This window comes from Eucyclogobius newberryi, unplaced genomic scaffold, assembly GCF_026437365.1.
Source record: "Eucyclogobius newberryi isolate DKJ021-1_F unplaced genomic scaffold, fEucNew1.0.hap1 SCAF_8, whole genome shotgun sequence".
Lineage (NCBI taxonomy): Eukaryota > Metazoa > Chordata > Actinopteri > Gobiiformes > Gobiidae > Eucyclogobius > Eucyclogobius newberryi.
Window position 1 is genome coordinate 1,205,128 of NW_027316500.1, and position 18,667 is coordinate 1,223,794.

At 45.4% G+C, this 18,667-nt stretch overlaps 8 non-coding genes across 8 annotated transcripts; all 8 read left to right on the top strand.

Annotated features, from left to right (window-relative positions):
* Positions 1 to 1,412: 1,412 nt before the first annotated feature.
* trnam-cau (transfer RNA methionine (anticodon CAU)) lies at positions 1,413 to 1,484 on the top strand. The gene has a single exon. It is a non-coding gene; the product is annotated as a tRNA-Met (tRNA).
* A 697-nt stretch (positions 1,485 to 2,181) lies between these two features.
* On the top strand, positions 2,182 to 2,253 carry trnae-cuc (transfer RNA glutamic acid (anticodon CUC)). Its single transcript has one exon. It is a non-coding gene; the product is annotated as a tRNA-Glu (tRNA).
* A 1,171-nt stretch (positions 2,254 to 3,424) lies between these two features.
* trnae-cuc (transfer RNA glutamic acid (anticodon CUC)) lies at positions 3,425 to 3,496 on the top strand. The gene has a single exon. It is a non-coding gene; the product is annotated as a tRNA-Glu (tRNA).
* A 1,039-nt stretch (positions 3,497 to 4,535) lies between these two features.
* Positions 4,536 to 4,607, top strand: trnam-cau (transfer RNA methionine (anticodon CAU)). Its single transcript has one exon. It is a non-coding gene; the product is annotated as a tRNA-Met (tRNA).
* A 696-nt stretch (positions 4,608 to 5,303) lies between these two features.
* Positions 5,304 to 5,375, top strand: trnae-uuc (transfer RNA glutamic acid (anticodon UUC)). The gene has a single exon. It is a non-coding gene; the product is annotated as a tRNA-Glu (tRNA).
* A 1,171-nt stretch (positions 5,376 to 6,546) lies between these two features.
* Positions 6,547 to 6,618, top strand: trnae-uuc (transfer RNA glutamic acid (anticodon UUC)). The gene has a single exon. It is a non-coding gene; the product is annotated as a tRNA-Glu (tRNA).
* A 1,048-nt stretch (positions 6,619 to 7,666) lies between these two features.
* Positions 7,667 to 7,738, top strand: trnam-cau (transfer RNA methionine (anticodon CAU)). The gene has a single exon. It is a non-coding gene; the product is annotated as a tRNA-Met (tRNA).
* Positions 7,739 to 8,436: 698 nt separating this feature from the next.
* trnae-uuc (transfer RNA glutamic acid (anticodon UUC)) lies at positions 8,437 to 8,508 on the top strand. Its single transcript has one exon. It is a non-coding gene; the product is annotated as a tRNA-Glu (tRNA).
* Positions 8,509 to 18,667: the final 10,159 nt, after the last annotated feature.

The window sequence follows — 18,667 nt, forward strand, 5'->3', positions numbered from 1 at the left end:
ATCGGTCAGAAAGAGTGACAGAATATCAAATGGATTAGCATCCGTCAGATCCATCTCTCCTGTGTAGCCAACTGGGTCTTCAAAAGGTTTGATCCATGCCTCAAATACCTCGACCTCTCTCAGCATGTCCCAGCTCTCATCCACCGGGCAAGTTTTACTGCAGCCACTGGTTCCACTGGTTCCTCGCCTCCGTCTGTCCTTTGCACCTGTCCGTTGTTTCGAAGTCCCTTCATCTCCACTTGGAAATCCATCGTCACTCTCGGGGAGATAATTTCCTTCAGAGTCAGAATCTGCTGTAAATTGCATGCCACGTGTACTTCCTCCGGCCATTTTTTTCCTTACCGGATCTGCCCTAGATCATACCTGGCTAATAAGAGGAAGTTGCACCGAACCGACCAATGACTGAAGTGATTCATTTTCTACTATTATTTCATAAATTTCCTTGTACGGTAAAGTCGCATTTCTGCGACTTTGGCGCTTAAAGGGTTAATATCTAATAATCGACCTTTAGCTTTTCCATGCAGTCTAACAGTGTTTGGATTTGAATGCATCCCTTCACAGGGACACGAACCTAAATCTATCCCCTTAGACCACTCGGCCAGAATATCTAGTGGGGATCCAACACAAACTCAGAATGGCCAGATAGTGCTTCTTACCCAAAATGTTTTCATGCACTCAGTCAAATGCTTTGTTTGAAACAAAACAATATCTCAAATTTGAGAGCAAAATGAACTGTATTCAATATCAAGAAATACTTCTATTTAGCAAAAGCAAAATACAAATCACGAGATTTGTTGCACGTAGAGTGGGCTTCTTTCCATTACATGCAGAACCAAGCACTTTTAGATAGTAAAAATGCTTGCTTAAAAGCTGGTGCCCCAACTGAGCACTGTTCCTTAACCTCTCCAACATCCATGAGGCTTATGTTACACTTCAATCTTTTACACTTGATTCTTACATTTCCCATATGCTCTAGTGGTTAGGATTTCTGTCAACTGGAATTGAATCCTGTCAGCAACGTCTGTTTGGGAGCACAACTTTCAAGCTTTCGTTCCATTTTATAAACCAGCATGTTTCATTTCTCAGCATTTCTTTCAGATCAAGGGCATGTAGGAAATCCTGGGTTCAGTCCCCTGCAGCGCCATTCAGTAGTCTGTTCATGGCACAAAGGGAAAGGTGTTGTCTCCAAACCTTGCTTGGAAAAAAATCATGACAGGCAGTAGATGGGGATGTAGCTCAGTGGTAGAGCACAGTGCTTCTGTGCAAGATCCCAGTTCTGCATTACCTTTGAATCTAGATAACACATTTTGAAGCAATTTGAGTCATTTAGATGTATATAGCCCCATAGGTATAATGCACTGGCCCCCTAAACCAGGGATTTTAGGTTCAAGTCCCATCAAAGGAGAGCACTCAGCAGAGTGGCGCAGCGGAAGCGTGCTGGGCCCATAACCCAGAGGTCGATGGATCGAAACCATCCTCTGCTAGAATGTGTTTATTTGCGCTGATGGCTTTTCTAATCAGGATTAACCAAGCTAGTCAGCAAAGTGTAGGTTTATTCTCAAGTGATGCCGATATAGATGATGGAAGCTGAGTTTCAGCGCGAGCTCCCAGTTCCACCTTCCATTTAATCGAGCAGCACTTTTATTTAATCCATCCTACATTGTCATTTCTTTTTTGGGGGGAAAAATAGCTGAGAAGGAACTCTTTCAAGACTATGTTACTTCACAAGTAATCAAAGTCAACGCTATGTTTAAGTAACTCTCTTGTCTTTAAGATAATGGTCCAGCAATCAGCACCTAGTAAAATTGCATACTCATGCTGAACCAACAAGATGTAGGTCAAAAAAGGACTATGGTTACACATTTTGAAGCAATTTGAGTCTATTAGGTGTACAAAACCCCATAATTATAATGCACAGGACAATAGCCTCCAAAATCCCGTATTGTGGATTTCAGGTCCATGGTCTTATTGGCTTGAATGACAAGCAATATACAAATCACGAGACTTTTTCCATTTAGAATGGGCTTCTTTCAATTACATGCAGAATCAAACACTTTTAGATTGGATTAAAAATGCTTGCTAACAAGCTGATTCCCCAAATATGCACTGTTTGGACTGTTCCTCAACTCTCAAACATCACTGAGGTCTACTTTATAATTCAATCAGTTGCTTTGTAATCCTTCCCATATGGTCTAGCGGTTAGGATTCCTGGTTCTCACCCAGGTGGCCTGGGTTCAACTCCCGGTATGGGAATATCCTGCTCTTGGAAGACTTGTATCCACATTATGCACAGGACATGTTGTGAAAACAAGTGTAAAGACCTTTAGTTGGTGTCCAGCGAGGCATAGAAAAATATCACGCATTTGGGCGCAGCTTTAATATCTAGTAATCGACGTTTAGCTTTTCCATGCAGTCTAACAGTTGTTGGATTTGAATATATCCCTTCACAGGGACACGAACCTAAATCTAGCCCCTTAGACCACTCGGCCAGAATATCTAGTAGGGATCCAACACAAACTCAGAATGGCCAGATAGTGCTTCTTACCCAAAATGTTTTCATGCACTCAGTCAAATGCTTTGTTTGAAACAAAACAATATCTCAAATTTGAGAGCAAAATGAACTGTATTCAATATCAAGAAATACTTCTATTTAGCAAAAGCAAAATACAAATCACGAGATTTGTTGCACGTAGAGTGGGCTTCTTTCCATTACATGCAGAACCAAGCACTTTTAGATAGTAAAAATGCTTGCTTAAAAGCTGGTGCCCCAACTGAGCACTGTTCCTTAACCTCTCCAACATCCATGAGGCTTATGTTACACTTCAATCTTTTACACTTGATTCTTACATTTCCCATATGCTCTAGTGGTTAGGATTTCTGTCAACTGGAATTGAATCCTGTCAGCAACGTCTGTTTGGGAGGGGGGAAAAATAGCTGAGAAGGAACTCTTTCAAGACTATGTTACTTCACAAGTAATCAAAGTCAACGCTATGTTTAAGTAACTCTCTTGTCTTTAAGATAATGGTCCAGCAATCAGCACCTAGTAAAATTGCATACTCATGCTGAACCAACAAGATGTAGGTCAAAAAAGGACTATGGTTACACATTTTGAAGCAATTTGAGTCTATTAGGTGTACAAAACCCCATAATTATAATGCACAGGACAATAGCCTCCAAAATCCCGTATTGTGGATTTCAGGTCCATGGTCTTATTGGCTGAATGACAAGCAATATACAAATCACGAGACTTTTTCCATTTAGAATGGGCTTCTTTCAATTACATGCAGAATCAAACACTTTTAGATTGGATTAAAAATGCTTGCTAACAAGCTGATTCCCCAAATATGCACTGTTTGGACTGTTCCTCAACTCTCAAACATCACAAAGGTCTACTTTATAATTCAATCAGATCCTTTGTAATCCTTCCCATATGGTCTAGCGGTTAGGATTCCTGATTCTCACCCAGGTGGCCTGGGTTCAACTCCCGGTATGGGAATATCCTGCTCTTGGAAGACTTGTATCCACATTACGCACAGGACATGTTGTGAAAACAAGTGTAAAAACCTTTAATTGGTGTCCAGCGAGGCATAGAAAAATATCACGCATTTGGGCGCAGCTTTAATATCTAGTAATCGACGTTTAGCTTTTCCATGCAGTCTAACAGTTGTTGGATTTGAATATATCCCTTCACAGGGACACGAAACTAAATCTAGCCCCTTAGACCACTCGGCCAGAATATCTAGTAGGGATCCAACACAAACTCAGAATGGCCAGATAGTGCTTCTTACCCAAAATGTTTTCATGCACTCAGTCAAATGCTTTGTTTGAAACAAAACAATATCTCATATTTGAGAGCAAAATGAACTGTATTCAATATCAAGAAATACTTCTATTTAGCAAAAGCAAAATACAAATCACGAGATTTGTTGCACGTAGAGTGGGCTTCTTTCCATTACATGCAGAACCAAGCACTTTTAGATAGTAAAAATGCTTGCTTAAAAGCTGGTGCCCCAACTGAGCACTGTTCCTTAACCTCTCCAACATCCATGAGGCTTATGTTACACTTCAATCTTTTACACTTGATTCTTACATTTCCCATATGCTCTAGTGGTTAGGATTTCTGTCAACTGGAATTGAATCCTGTCAGCAACGTCTGTTTGGGAGCACAACTTTCAAGCTTTCGTTCCATTTTATAAACCAGCATGTTTTATTTCTCAGCATTTCTTTCAGATCAAGGGCATGTAGGAAATCCTGGGTTCAGTCCCCTGCAGCGCCATTCAGTAGTCTGTTCATGGCACAAAGGGAAAGGTCCAAACCTTGCTTGGAAAAAAATCATGACAGGCAGTAGATGGGGATGTAGCTCAGTGGTAGAGCACAGTGCTTCTGTGCAAGATCCCAGTTCTGCATTACCTTTGAATCTAGATAACACATTTTGAAGCAATTTGAGTCATTTAGATGTATATAGCCCCGTAGGTATAATGCACTGGCCCCCTAAACCAGGGATTTTAGGTTCAAGTCCCATCGAAGGAGAGCACAGCAGAGTGGCGCAGCGGAAGCGTGCTGGGCCCATAACCCAGAGGTCGATGGATCGAAACCATCCTCTGCTAGAATGTGTTTATTTGCACTGATGGCTTTTCTAATCAGGATTAACCAAGCTAGTCAGCAAAGTGTAGGTTTATTCTCAAGTGATGCCGATATAGATGATGGAAGCTGAGTTTCAGCGCGAGCTCCCAGTTCCACCTTCCATTTAATCGAGCAGCACTTTTATTTAATCCATCCTACATTGTCATTTCTTTTTTGGGGGGAAAAATAGCTGAGAAGGAACTCTTTCAAGACTATGTTACTTCACAAGTAATCAAAGTCAACGCTATGTTTAAGTAACTCTCTTGTCTTTAAGATAATGGTCCAGCAATCAGCACCTAGTAAAATTGCATACTCATGCTGAACCAACAAGATGTAGGTCAAAAAAGGACTATGGTTACACATTTTGAAGCAATTTGAGTCTATTAGGTGTACAAAACCCCATAATTATAATGCACAGGACAATAGCCTCCAAAATCCCGTATTGTGGATTTCAGGTCCATGGTCTTATTGGCTGAACGACAAGCAACATACAAATCACGAGACTTTTTCCATTTAGAATGGGCTTCTTTCAATTACATGCAGAATCAAACACTTTTAGATTGGATTACAAATGCTTGCTAACAAGCTGATTCCCCAAATATGCACTGTTTGGACTGTTCCTCAACTCTCAAACATCACTGAGGTCTACTTTATACTTCAATCAGTTGCTTTGTAATCCTTCCCATATGGTCTAGCGGTTAGGATTCCTGGTTTTCACCCAGGTGGCCCGGGTTCAACTCCCGGTATGGAAATATTCTGCTCTTGGAAGACTTGTATCCACATTACGCACAGGAAATGTTGTGAAAACAAGTGTGAAAACCTTTAATTGGTGTCCAGCGAGGCATAGAAAAATATCACGCATTTGGGCGCAGCTTTAATATCTAGTAATCGACCTTTAGCTTTTCCATGCAGTCTAACAGTGGTTGGATTTGAATGCATCCCTTCACAGGGACACGAACCTAAATCTATCCCCTTAGACCACTCGGCCAGAATATCTAGTGGGGATCCAACACAAACTCAGAATGGCCAGATAGTGCTTCTTACCCAAAATGTTTTCATGCACTCAGTCAAATGCTTTGTTTGAAACAAAACAATATCTCAAATTTGAGAGCAAAATGAACTGTATTCAATATCAAGAAATACTTCTATTTAGCAAAAACAAAATACAAATCTTGAGATTTGTTGCACGTAGAGTGGGCTTCTTTCCATTACATGCAGAACCAAGCACTTTTAGATAGTAAAAATGCTTGCTTAAAAGCTGGTGCCCCAACTGAGCACTGTTCCTTAACCTCTCCAACATCCATGAGGCTTATGTTACACTTCAATCTTTTACACTTGATTCTTACATTTCCCATATGCTCTAGTGGTTAGGATTTCTGTCAACTGGAATTGAATCCTGTCAGCAACGTCTGTTTGGGAGGGGGGAAAAATAGCTGAGAAGGAACTCTTTCAAGACTATGTTACTTCACAAGTAATCAAAGTCAACGCTATGTTTAAGTAACTCTCTTGTCTTTAAGATAATGGTCCAGCAATCAGCACCTAGTAAAATTGCATACTCATGCTGAACCAACAAGATGTAGGTCAAAAAAGGACTATGGTTACACATTTTGAAGCAATTTGAGTCTATTAGGTGTACAAAACCCCATAATTATAATGCACAGGACAATAGCCTCCAAAATCCCGTATTGTGGATTTCAGGTCCATGGTCTTATTGGCTGAACGACAAGCAACATACAAATCACGAGACTTTTTCCATTTAGAATGGGCTTCTTTCAATTACATGCAGAATCAAACACTTTTAGATTGGATTAAAAATGCTTGCTAACAAGCTGATTCCCCAAATATGCACTGTTTGGACTATTCCTCAACTCTCAAACATCACTGAGGTCTACTTTATAATTCAATCAATTGCTTTGTAATCCTTCCCATATGGTCTAGCGGTTAGGATTCCTGGTTTTCACCCAGGTGGCCCGGGTTCAACTCCCGGTATGGGAATATCCTGCTCTTGGAAGACTTGTATCCACATTACGCACAGGACATGTTGTGAAAACAAGTGTAAAATCCTTTAATTGGTGTCCAGCGAGGCATAGAAAAATATCACGCATTTGGGCGCAGCTTTAATATCTAGTAATCGACCTTTAGCTTTTCCATGCAGTCTAACAGTGGTTGGATTTGAATGCATCCCTTCACAGGGACACGAACCTAAATCTATCCCCTTAGACCACTCGGCCAGAATATCTAGTAGGGATCCAAAACAAACTCAGAATGGCCAGATAGTGCTTCTTACCCAAAATGTTTTCATGCACTCAGTCAAATGCTTTGTTTGAAACAAAACAATATCTCAAATTTGAGAGCAAAATGAACTGTATTCAATATCAAGAAATACTTCTATTTAGCAAAAGCAAAATACAAATCACGAGATTTGTTGCACGTAGAGTGGGCTTCTTTCCATTACATGCAGAACCAAGCACTTTTAGATTGTAAAAATGCTTGCTTAAAAGCTGGTGCCCCAACTGAGCACTGTTCCTTAACCTCTCCAACATCCATGAGGCTTATGTTACACTTCAATCTTTTATACTTGATTCTTACATTTCCCATATGCTCTAGTGATTAGGATTCCTGTCAACTGGAATTGAATCCTGTCAGCAACGTCTGTTTGGGAGCACAACTTTCAAGCTTTCGTTCCATTTTATAAACCAGCATGTTTCTTTTCTCAGCATTTCTTTCAGATCAAGGGCATGTAGGAAATCCTGGGTTCAATCCCCTGCAGCGCCACTCAGTAGTCTGTTCATGGCACAAAGGGAAAGGTGTTGTCTCCAAACCTTGCTTGGAAATAAATCATGACAGGCAGTAGATGGGGATGTAGCTCAGTGGTAGAGCACAGTGCTTCTGTGCAAGATCCCAGTTCTGCATTACCTTTGAATCTAGATGACACATTTTGAAGCAATTTGAGTCATTTAGATGTATATAGCCCCGTAGGTATAATGCACTGGCCCCCTAAACCAGGGATTTTAGGTTCAAGTCCCATCGAAGGAGAGCACTCAGCAGAGTGGCGCAGCGGAAGCGTGCTGGGCCCATAACCCAGAGGTCGATGGATCGAAACCATCCTCTGCTAGAATGTGTTTATTTGCACTGATGACTTTTCTAATCAGGATTAACCAAGCTAGTCAGCAAAGTGTAGGTTTATTCTCAACTGATGCCGATATAAATGATGGAAGCTGAGTTTCAGCGCGAGCTCCCAGTTCCACCTTCCATTTAATCAAGCAGCACTTTTATTTAATCCATCCTACATTGTCATTTCTTTTTTGGGGGAAAAAATAGCTGAGAAGGAACTCTTTCAAGACTATGTTACTTCACAAGTAATCAAAGTCAACGCTATGTTTAAGTAACTCTCTTGTCTTTAAGATAATGGTCCAGCAATCAGCACCTAGTAAAATTGCATACTCATGCTGAACCAACAAGATGTAGGTCAAAAAAGGACTATGGTTACACATTTTGAAGCAATTTGAGTCTATTAGGTGTACAGAACCCCATAATTATAATGCACAGGACAATAGCCTCCAAAATCCCGTATTGTGGATTTCAGGTCCATGGTCTTATTGGCTGAACGACAAGCAACATACAAATCACGAGACTTTTTCCATTTAGAATGGGCTTCTTTCAATTACATGCAGAATCAAACACTTTTAGATTGGATTAAAAATGCTTGCTAACAAGCTGATTCCCCAAATATGCACTGTTTGGACTGTTCCTCAACTCTCAAACATCACTGAGGTCTACTTTATAATTCAATCAGTTGCTTTTTGTAATCCTTCCCATATGGTCAAGCGGTTAGGATTCCTGGTTTTCTTCCAGGTGGCCCGGGTTCAACTCCCGGTATGGGAATATCCTGCTCTTGGAAGACTTGTATCCACATTACGCACAGGACATGTTGTGAAAACAAGTGTAAAAAGCTTTAATTGGTGTCCTGCGAGGCATAGAAAAATATCACGCATCTAGTAATCGACGTTTAGCTTTTACATGCAGTCTAACAGTTGTTGGATTTGAATGCATCCCTTCACAGGGACACGAACCTAAATCTAGCCCCTTAGACCACTCGGCCAGAATATCTATTAGGGGTTCCAACACAAACTCAGAATGGCCGGATAGTGCTTCTTACCCAAAATGTTTTCATGCACTCAGTCAAATGCTTTGTTTGAAACAAAACAATATCTCAAATTTGAGAGCAAAATGAACTGTATTCAATATCAAGAAATACTTCTATTTGGCAAAAGCAAAATACAAATCACAAGATTTGTTGCACGTAGAGTGGGCTTCTTTCCATTACATGCAGAACCAAGCACTTTTAGATTGTAAAAATGCTTGCTTAAAAGCTGGTGCCCCAACTGAGCACTGTTCCTTAACCTCTCCAACATCCATGAGGCTTATGTTACACTTCAATCTTTTACACTTGATTCTTACATTTCCCATATGCTCTAGTGATTAGGATTCCTGTCAACTGGAATTGAATCCTGTCAGCAACGTCTGTTTGGGAGCACAACTTTCAAGCTTTCGTTCCATTTTATAAACCAGCATGTTTCATTTCTCAGCATTTCTTTCAGATCAAGGGCATGTAGGAAATCCTGGGTTCAATCCCTTGCAGCGCCATTCAGTAGTCTGTTCATGGCACAAAGGGAAAGGTGTTGTCTCCAAACCTTGCTTGGAAAAAAATCATGACAGGCAGTAGATGGGGATGTAGCTCAGTGGTAGAGCACAGTGCTGCTGTGCAAGATCCCAGTTCTGCATTACCTTTGAATCTAGATAACACATTTTGAAGCAATTTGAGTCATTTAGATGTATATAGCCCCGTAGGTATAATGCACTGGCCCCCTAAACCAGGGATTTTAGGTTCAAGTCCCATCAAAGGAGAGCACTCAGCAGAGTGGCGCAGCGGAAGCGTGCTGGGCCCATAACCCAGAGGTTGATGGATCGAAACCATCCTCTGCTAGAAAGTGTTTATTTGCACTGATGGCTTTTCTAATCAGGATTAACCAAGCTATTCAGCAAAGTGTAGGTTTATTCTCAACTGATGCCGATATAGATGATGGAAGCTGAGTTTCAGCGCGAGCTCCCAGTTCCACCTTCCATTTAATCGAGCAGCACTTTTATTTAATCCATCCTACATTGTCATTTCTTTTTTGGGGGAAAAAATAGCTGAGAAGGAACTCTTTCAAGACTATGTTACTTCACAAGTAATCAAAGTCAACGCTATGTTTAAGTAACTCTCTTGTCTTTAAGATAATAGTCTAGCAATCAGCACCTAGTAAAATTGCATACTCATGCTGAACCAACAAGATGTAGGTCAAAAAAGGACTATGGTTACACATTTTGAAGCAATTTGAGTCTATTAGGTGTACAAAACCCCATAATTATAATGCACAGGACAATAGCCTCCAAAATCCCGTATTGTGGATTTCAGGTCCATGGTCTTATTGACTTAACATACAAATCACGAGACTTTTTCCATTTAGAATGGGCTTCTTTCAATTACATGCAGAATCAAACACTTTTAGATTGGATTAAAAACAAGCTGATTCCCCAAATATGCACTGTTTGGCCCCCTCCTTAACTCTCAAACATCACTGAGGTCTACTTTTACTTTTTCAATTCATCTTTCTTAGGAAAAGCACTGGTGGTCTTTTGAATGTGAGTTTTTACCTTCGGGAGTGTCTACAGAGCCGCGTCGCGCGGCTGAAACTGCATGGGTTTTTTGTGCCGCGGCTCCTGAAACTGAAACCCTTTAGGCGCCAGAGATTATGGATGACATAAATTTACAAATAAAAAACTTCCTGAGATACAGAGAACTGAAGCCGGGGCACAGCTCTTGGTCGGCAGTGCCCCTGGAGGCCCGTAGAAGCTCCACACTCCAATTGATTCTTGGATAAAAGTGCACCCAGCCGGTCTCGAACTCACGTGAGGCGGAGCAGGGATCATCCACCCCGCACACGGCCAGACTCAGCCCGACCAGGGAGCACCTTCTGCAGGTCGGAGGCTCCGGGGAGGAGCCCCTGGAGCTTGGAGCCCCCACCGGGCCCCGAACTCGGCTGCCGTAGGCAGTGCAGTGCCTCTTGGATAAAAGTGCACCCAGCCGGTCTCGAACTCGCGTGAGGCGGAGCAGGGATCATCCACCCCGCACACGGCCAGACTCTGCCCGGGGAAGGGCCACTCTGGCCGGGCATGGCCTCCGCTGAACACCCCCTGGATCCCCCGGAGCACCTCCAGAGCCACCCCCCACTCCCCCAGACTCTGCCCGGGGAAGGGCCACTCTGGCCGGGCATGGCCTCCGCTGAGCACCCCCTGGAACCCCCGGAGCACCTCCAGAGCCACCCCGCACTCCCCCAGACTCTGCCCGGGGAAGGGCCACTCTGGCCGGGCATGGCCTCCGCTGAACACCCCCTGGAGCCCCTGGAGCACCTCCAGAGCCACCCCGCACTGAGCCAGACTCAGCCCGGGGAAGGGCCACTCTGGCCGGGCAGGGCCTCCGCTGAGCACCCCCTGGAGCACCTCCAGAGCCACCCCGCATTACCCCAAACTCAGCCCGGGGAAGGGCCACTCTGGCTGGGCATGGCCTCCGCTGATCACCACACCCTGGAGCCTGGAGCTCCGGCCCACCCCGCACTCCCCCAGACTCAGTCTGGGGACGGGCCACTCTTCCCCGGGTCGCGGGCTCCGGGACTCCGGGGATGACCACCGGGGACCAGGCCCTCCCTTCGAACCCGGGGACCCACACTTAAGCACCCCCACACGGGCTACACACCCTTGGTTCAGCCCCCTGGAGGTCCGTGCCCTTGGTACTATATCATGGAAGTCCGTGCCCTTGTTACTCTGACTGGAGTACCAAGGGAACGGCCCAGCACTCACCACAGGGGCTCGCCCCGGCACCGGCCCACCTTTTGTCCCCGGGTACCCACACTTAAGCACCCCCACACGGGCTCCACACCCTTGGTGCAGCCCCCTGGAAGTCCGTGCCCTTGGTACTCTGAGCCACTTTAAAAAATAAAATAGAACCAGGGCCCCAAGGCCCTGGCTCCCCTGTCCCCTGCACCACTGAAAGCTGGATGAAACCAGAACGGGGCCCTACGATGGCTGTGACCAGCCACAGGAAAGGTGACCCCAATTGATAGCAAAGTGAGCCCTGGACAGGCGCCGCATTTGACAAACTCAGAGACAAGGAAGGGACCGGAGTCGGACCAAAAATATGCGCTGGCGCTGCCCCCCGCCCCGCGCAGAGCCATCGGACACGTTGAGGCTGAAGGGGACTGGCGCAGAGCCCTTGGCACAGGGGCTAAGCGCAGCCATCATCCTTCAAGCCCCGCCTCCTGCTGCGCGGGGGTGAGTGACAGTGGGCCCGGACTGTGTTTCCACCGGACGCGTTGAGGCTGAAGGGGACTGGCTCAGAGCCCCTGGCACAGGGGCTAAGCGCAGCCATCATCCTTCAAGCCGCGCGTCCTACTGCACGGGGGTGACTGACGGTCCCATCTCCGGAGACAAGGGGCCAGGCGCGGGGAGAGCCAGTCAGACTGACGCCCCGCGCCTGGTGGGACCTCCGTGGGAGAGCACCTGGGTGAGACGGGTCGTCTCGGCCTCGCTTCCGACGTGTCTGGCGTGAGGTGAGCCGGAGCAAACCACAGCCGCAAAATGTAAACAAACCCGCAGTGCGCAGGAGCCTTCGAAGCTGGATAAAACCAGAACGGGGCCCTACGATGGCGGGTCTTGAGTGCCCATAGACCAAGCTCCTTGTCCGGTATACATAGAACCATGATTTGTACCATTTTCAATCGCAAAAAACCAGACCCTGGCCGGGTCTGGGCCGCTCTGAAACCACGGAGCCGGGCTCCACCAGAGGATCCAGACCCAGGACCCAGGCTGGAGCTAAGTGTCAGCCCGCACTCCGCTACTCTGATGGCCGTGGGAGGCGCATATGAAGCCGGGGGGAAACTGCGCGTCCCTGGCCGGGTCTGGGCACCTCTAAAACCACGGAGCCGGGCTCCACCAGAGGATCAGTGATCCGTGTCACAACCAGCGCTTATCTCGGCGCACAGCCCGTGGCCAGCCGCTACGCTGATCTGGATAGTCTGGTCTAAGCATTTGATACTATGAATGTCAGCTCAAATGATTATGTCGCTGTAAAGCCGGGACAAGTGACACTGTGTTCGGCCCCGAGCAATTGGAGCGACCAGGAAGCTTCTGGAGGTGCCCCAGGCAAAATGAAGCCGGGAAAAGCGCGTCTCTTGCCGGGTCTGGGCGGCGCTAAAACCACGGAGCGGGGCTCCACCAGTGGATTCGGAGTTGAACCGAACGATGCGCCTAAATATCTGGACATTACGGCTGTGAAGGAGCCCTGGAAGCTGGATAAAACCAGAACGGGGCCCTACGATCGCGGTTCTCGTGTGCCCGTCAAACGAGCTCCTTGTCCGGTAGACTTACAACCAGGAAATGTACCTGTTTCGATTCCGAAAAACGTCATTCTCAAAAACCGCCCGCCCCTCCCTCCCAGCGTTACCGTTTTGCACATTCCGCCTGAGAGCAGCGTCAAGAATTTCGCGGGAGCAGCCTGATTCAGCCCGGGACTCTTACCATGAACGCTTATTCGCACGAGCCAAAAAACGACTAAGTCCCTCGGGTATATGGTACTATTGGTTTGAAACTCGGTTTCTTTTCTAAGTCCAGCCCAGGTATATGGTACTATGCTATGATAGTCTTTTCACCTCCAGGCCCCAGGGGAGTGCTTTTCTGGGGGGAAACAGTGCACTGATGATGGGGAATTATTTAATTTTACTCATTTTTTAACCCATTTTCACCCCTTTTTCTCACATCTTCAAACTCGGGCCCTGATTACAAGTTCTGATCAAATGATGACAACCACGGTATTTATTATGTATTTTTTTTATTTGGCCAACTTATACATCCATCATCGGTGCCAGGCAGGTTGTGGAGAAAGCAGTGAAGAAAGGAGAGAGCCATCCCAGAAAAGATGTCCATCCAGGGTCAAGGTACCCTGCACTTTTACATATCCAAATGACAGCATTTAAAGTTTTTTAGCGTATGGTATCTCTCGTTGCATGGAACCGCACAGAGGCCAACGCCACACTGACGGCACCTGTACTTTGTTTGCCGCCTGCCTTTGGTACGAGAGCGGTCAGAGCACACGGCGCAGTCTGGACGTCCCTCTGCTTGACAAAGCCAATGACGCTCTGTGAGTCTCTGTGGCATTTCACCCTCCGGTCTTGAGCGCCTCTCTTGTTTTTTGGAGTGATCAGCCAGTAATGCATCAATAATGTTCTGAATGTAAACCTTTAAAGGTTTGTGTGGGCCTGGAGTGGATTTGGTGTATATGATGTGTGAGTTGACAATACTTATGCTTATAATGGCATTGAATATGCGATGATACCATTTCCGGGACCTGTGTGGAAAGAGGTATGTCTTCATCCTCTGGTCAGCAGTGTCCACTCCACCCATGTAGGCGTTGTACTGGTCGACACATACAGGTCTTTTGATGTCACGGAAGCCAGTGTCATCTGTCTTGGATCGGATCCTCCTCTGAACACAATCATTTCCATGGACTGTGGACAACATGGTGAGACGTTTAGTATCGTGCCAAGCACAAGCCAGGAGTTTTCCCTTTCTGCAAAAAACTGGGTCATCTCCTTTTTTCAGCTGTAAGACACTTTTACCAAGGCATTTTGGCATCCCCAACCTGGTAATCCTTACCGTCCCACACAGTCCAGTTTCCAAATCTGCTAATTCATTTGCAATTACAGGCGAGGTATAGTAACTGTCCATGTAAATCTTGTGTCCTTTGCCCGTAAAGGGAGAAACCAACTCACGGACAAGTGCGTGTGTTGCACTGATGTTGCTTGCATTATTTTTGTACTGTCCAGTGTGCATTGACCAGCGCAAAACATACCCTGAACAGCTTTCACTCAGGGCATACACTCTATAGCCATATTTGTCAGGTTTATTCGGAGAGTAACATTTTAGTGAAGATCTCCCCTTGAAAGCTATTGTCATTTCATCTAAAGAAAGCTCCTTGATTGGACTGTAAACTGCTGCAAATTTGGGAATAATCAAATCTATTATTGGGCGGACTTTGAACAGTTTATCGTGCCCGGGCTCGCCTGTTCTCACATAATCATTATTGTTGACAAAATGAAAGAACGAAAGAATGATTTCAAATCTGTTTCTTGACATTACATTTCCAAATCCAAGTGTTTGTGTAAGCCAAAATGTTCCCCAGTAATCCTCGATTTCAGGTTTCTCAACAAGGCCCATGGAGAGATGCAAAGCGAAGAAAGCTTTTGTAGGGTCTCAAACTACAGGTATTCAGTTTATGATTAAGGGAGATTTCTTAGCAGAAACGAGACAAGACGGGGCACCAGGGTTAAACCCAAAGAGCTAAGATACGGTCCTTAATCGCGCTCGTTAAAAAGGTCTGAAGGGTGTTTCACGATTCAGGGACTTACACATAGTCTAATCAAACAAACAATAGTCAATAACTCTTTCGTGTAGTTTATTTATCCAAAGGGCAATCAAAAACACCGGAGCAGAAATGTGCACAGGTAAATCACAGGTGATGTTATATCAGATTTGACAGCAAATTTCATGCAGATAATGTTAAACCAGGGTTTTGCCTTTGATAATCAAACGTGTCTATGCTAATCTATATCAAAAAGAGGGAAAGTGAGAAGCTAAAGGGAGGAGGAACAGCTGAGCTTTACCCAAATCACGCCACAAAAGAACCGCACACTGAACTCGGCTTACGGTTTGTAGAGACTCAGTCCGGCTGGTCCTTGTCCGCGGACGAGGTCCGTAGCGAGGCGTCGCGTGGAGCGGTGTGGTGGCGAAGGTAGCGTGGAGCGGTGTGGCGGAGAAGGCAGGGGGCGTGCTGCGAGGTCCTTGAAGCGGGCGGCGGCCGTGGAGCGAGGGGTCGCGTGGAGCGGTGTGCTGCGACGTCCTTGAAGCAGCGGCGGCAACGGAGGCGATATCCGGGAGTTCCTTCGCGGTAGAACGCTTTAACGGCGTGTTAACTCCTCACGCGGCCTTTACTCAGATGGGAACGTAGCGCTGATCCACGTAAACGGCGTAGATTACTTCAAAAAGGGAAGAGAAACGAAGTAGCAAAGAAAGTCTCTGTCCGGTTTAGCGCTTAAGCTTAGTTCCAGGTAGTTTCAGGTGGTTTCAGAGTCCAGGGCTGGCATGGCCTTGTCGACCACGTGTCGGACGGATTTTTGTTGAGACAAAGGAAAAAGTGAAAGGCTCGTCCGTGGAGACGGCTTCCAAGAGAAAAAGACAAAGGCTTGAACACAAAGGGGATGAGAAGAGAAGAGAGCGTTTCTAGCTTGGAGCGTCCTTTTGATACCTGGCCCGCAGGGCATGCTGGGAGCAAAAGGGGCGGGCGCTACTGCGAAAACTTCCTGTTTAACATTTTCCTGGCCAAGAAAATAAAACTGGAGTAACGTAAATAATAATGGCAAAAACATTGAACCCTGTTTTAACATTTACACGTTAAACACTTTTGGCAGTTTGTGCACATTATTTCTTGAGGTAGACACATTTTACATCTTCTTTCACCTGTGATGGGCACTCGAGTTAAAGCATTGGGAATATAAAACCTTAAACAGTGGAAAAATACGTAACACAAGGTGAAACATGCGGTGTAAGGAGTTGATTCGGACAAATGGCATAATCACATAAAACATAGTTTTCATCGGGGCGTCCTCCTTGTAAGACTGTGGGGAGAAGATCTGTTATCACAAAAGTCACAGCCGCTCCCTGCGGTGAGGGAGAGAGGGAGAAAGAAAAACCCCCAATGTTCAAAGAGAGATTTTCTGTTATCTGGCCGTGGAATGTCCATCTCCATTCCCCTACACTTTCATTTCGGTGACTGATACATCATACCACTCAAGAAACCTTGAATGTGGCTTCAGAATCATAGGTGCCATACACTGATGTGCATATCTATTTGTCTCATCAGTAATGAAAGTCCAAAACTGATCGGTCAGAAAGAGTGACAGAATATCAAATGGATTAGCATCCGTCAGATCCATCTCTCCTGTGTAGCCAACTGGGTCTTCAAAAGGTTTGATCCATGCCTTAAATACCTCGACCTCTCTCAGCATGTCCCAGCTCTCATCCACCGGGCAAGTTTTACTGCAGCCACTGGTTCCACTGGTTCCTCGCCTCCGTCTGTCCTTTGCACCTGTCCGTTGTTTCGAAGTCCCTTCATCGCCACTTGGAAATCCATCGTCACTCTCGGGGAGATAATTTCCTTCAGAGTCAGAATCTGCTGTAAATTGCATGCCACGTGTACTTCCTCCAGCCATTTTTTTCCTTACCGGATCTGCCCTAGATCATACCTGGCTAATAAGAGGAAGTTGCACCGAACCGACCAATGACTGAAGTGATTCATTTTCTACTATTATTTCATAAATTTCCTTGTACGGTAAAGTCGCATTTCTGCGACTTTGGCGCTTAAAGGGTTAGCCGCGCCGGGTTAGACCGCGCCGGGTTAGACCGCGCCGGGTTAGGGTAAAGGTTAGGGTCATGGTTAGGGTTAGGGTTAGGGTTAAGGTTAGAGTTAGGGTTAGGGTTAGGGTTAGGGTTAAGGTTAAGGTTAAGGTTAGAGTTAGAGTTAGGGTTAAGGTTAGGGTTAGGGTTAGCCATGAGGCTATATGGTCGTGCCGCGTCTCCTGAAACTGCTGGGTTATTTGACCGCGCCGCGGCTCTGCCGCCACGGCCTTTACCTTCAAAAGTCCACCTGAAAAGCCACTGCGAACAAAAACCCATGCCTCAGTTGTCTCTTCTTGAATTCATCATAGATGGGTCGAAACCTATCTTGTTGTTGACGAACCTCGTATGGAATATCCTGGACAAAGAAGACTTGTTTGCCTGTCCTGGAGGTCTCCTTTAACTTTTGCCGCCTTCATAATATGTTCCTTCACACGATCATTAATAAACCTCCTAGTGTATTAGTTTATTTTCCTGCTGGCCCAGAAAATGTGCTTGTTCTATAGTAATTGGATCCCAGAGCTTGTTTCCAGTTCTTGAAACAACATATCATCAATTAAAACTAACCTGTCTCATGATGGTCCAATCCCCAATTCTGGTATCTAGTATCTGCTCCTTTGTGAAATGCTGCCAGTGTCCTAGGCTGATTTGACTTTTCATACTGCTTGCCACGGTTAGCAGCTGAGGAAATGGAAAATAAAAATACAAGACAGAAAATGTAGTGGCCATTATTTTTTTAAAGGAAATGCCAAAGGTCTGAAAATATCATCAGCAGTCATATATGCCCTCTTTTGAAATGCACATACTTTACTCTGTGACAGAGGGGACCTCTTCTCCATTTCTGGAACAAAGGCTCCTGTCTGAAACTGGGTCACAGCTTAACCCCCCACCGTCACCTGCCACCCCAACCAGCTCCTCCGCATTCATCTCCACATTCATGTCCGCGTTCAACCCAGAGTGTCCGGGGAACTGTCACCACCAAGGCTGCCAAAAAGAAGGAGGCAAGACTGAAAGGATGTTTTGGACAGTCCACCCCAATTATACATGTCACATATGTTCTCTCTTTTTACACAGTGCAGGAGGGCCAGGCTTAGAGCAAACAAACTTGTACTTGAACTAATATGGTGATTTGGAGACGATAAATGTGCTGATGTCATTGGTTAAGTTTTTTTTTTATGTTGAGAAAATCCGTATTTATTTATGTTTATTTAATATATACGTACAGTTTTAGACGGATCCAAATTGGTCATGGTCTTTTCATGTCCATAGGATTTGTCTTTTCGCATGGTTATTTCAGAAATTAGAAGCCACTCACTGCAGCTGGATTTAAATGCTGTGTTGCAGCTGAAAGACAACAATCACCCATGTAGCAATTATACCAGGGGTGGGCAAACTACCTTTCAATCCGGCCCGCCAAGCTTGTCCAAGTAATATTTAAAAAAGGCCGTGGCTGGAGAGCCGCGGCGCGGTCAATCAGCCGCGCAGTTTCAGGGACAGC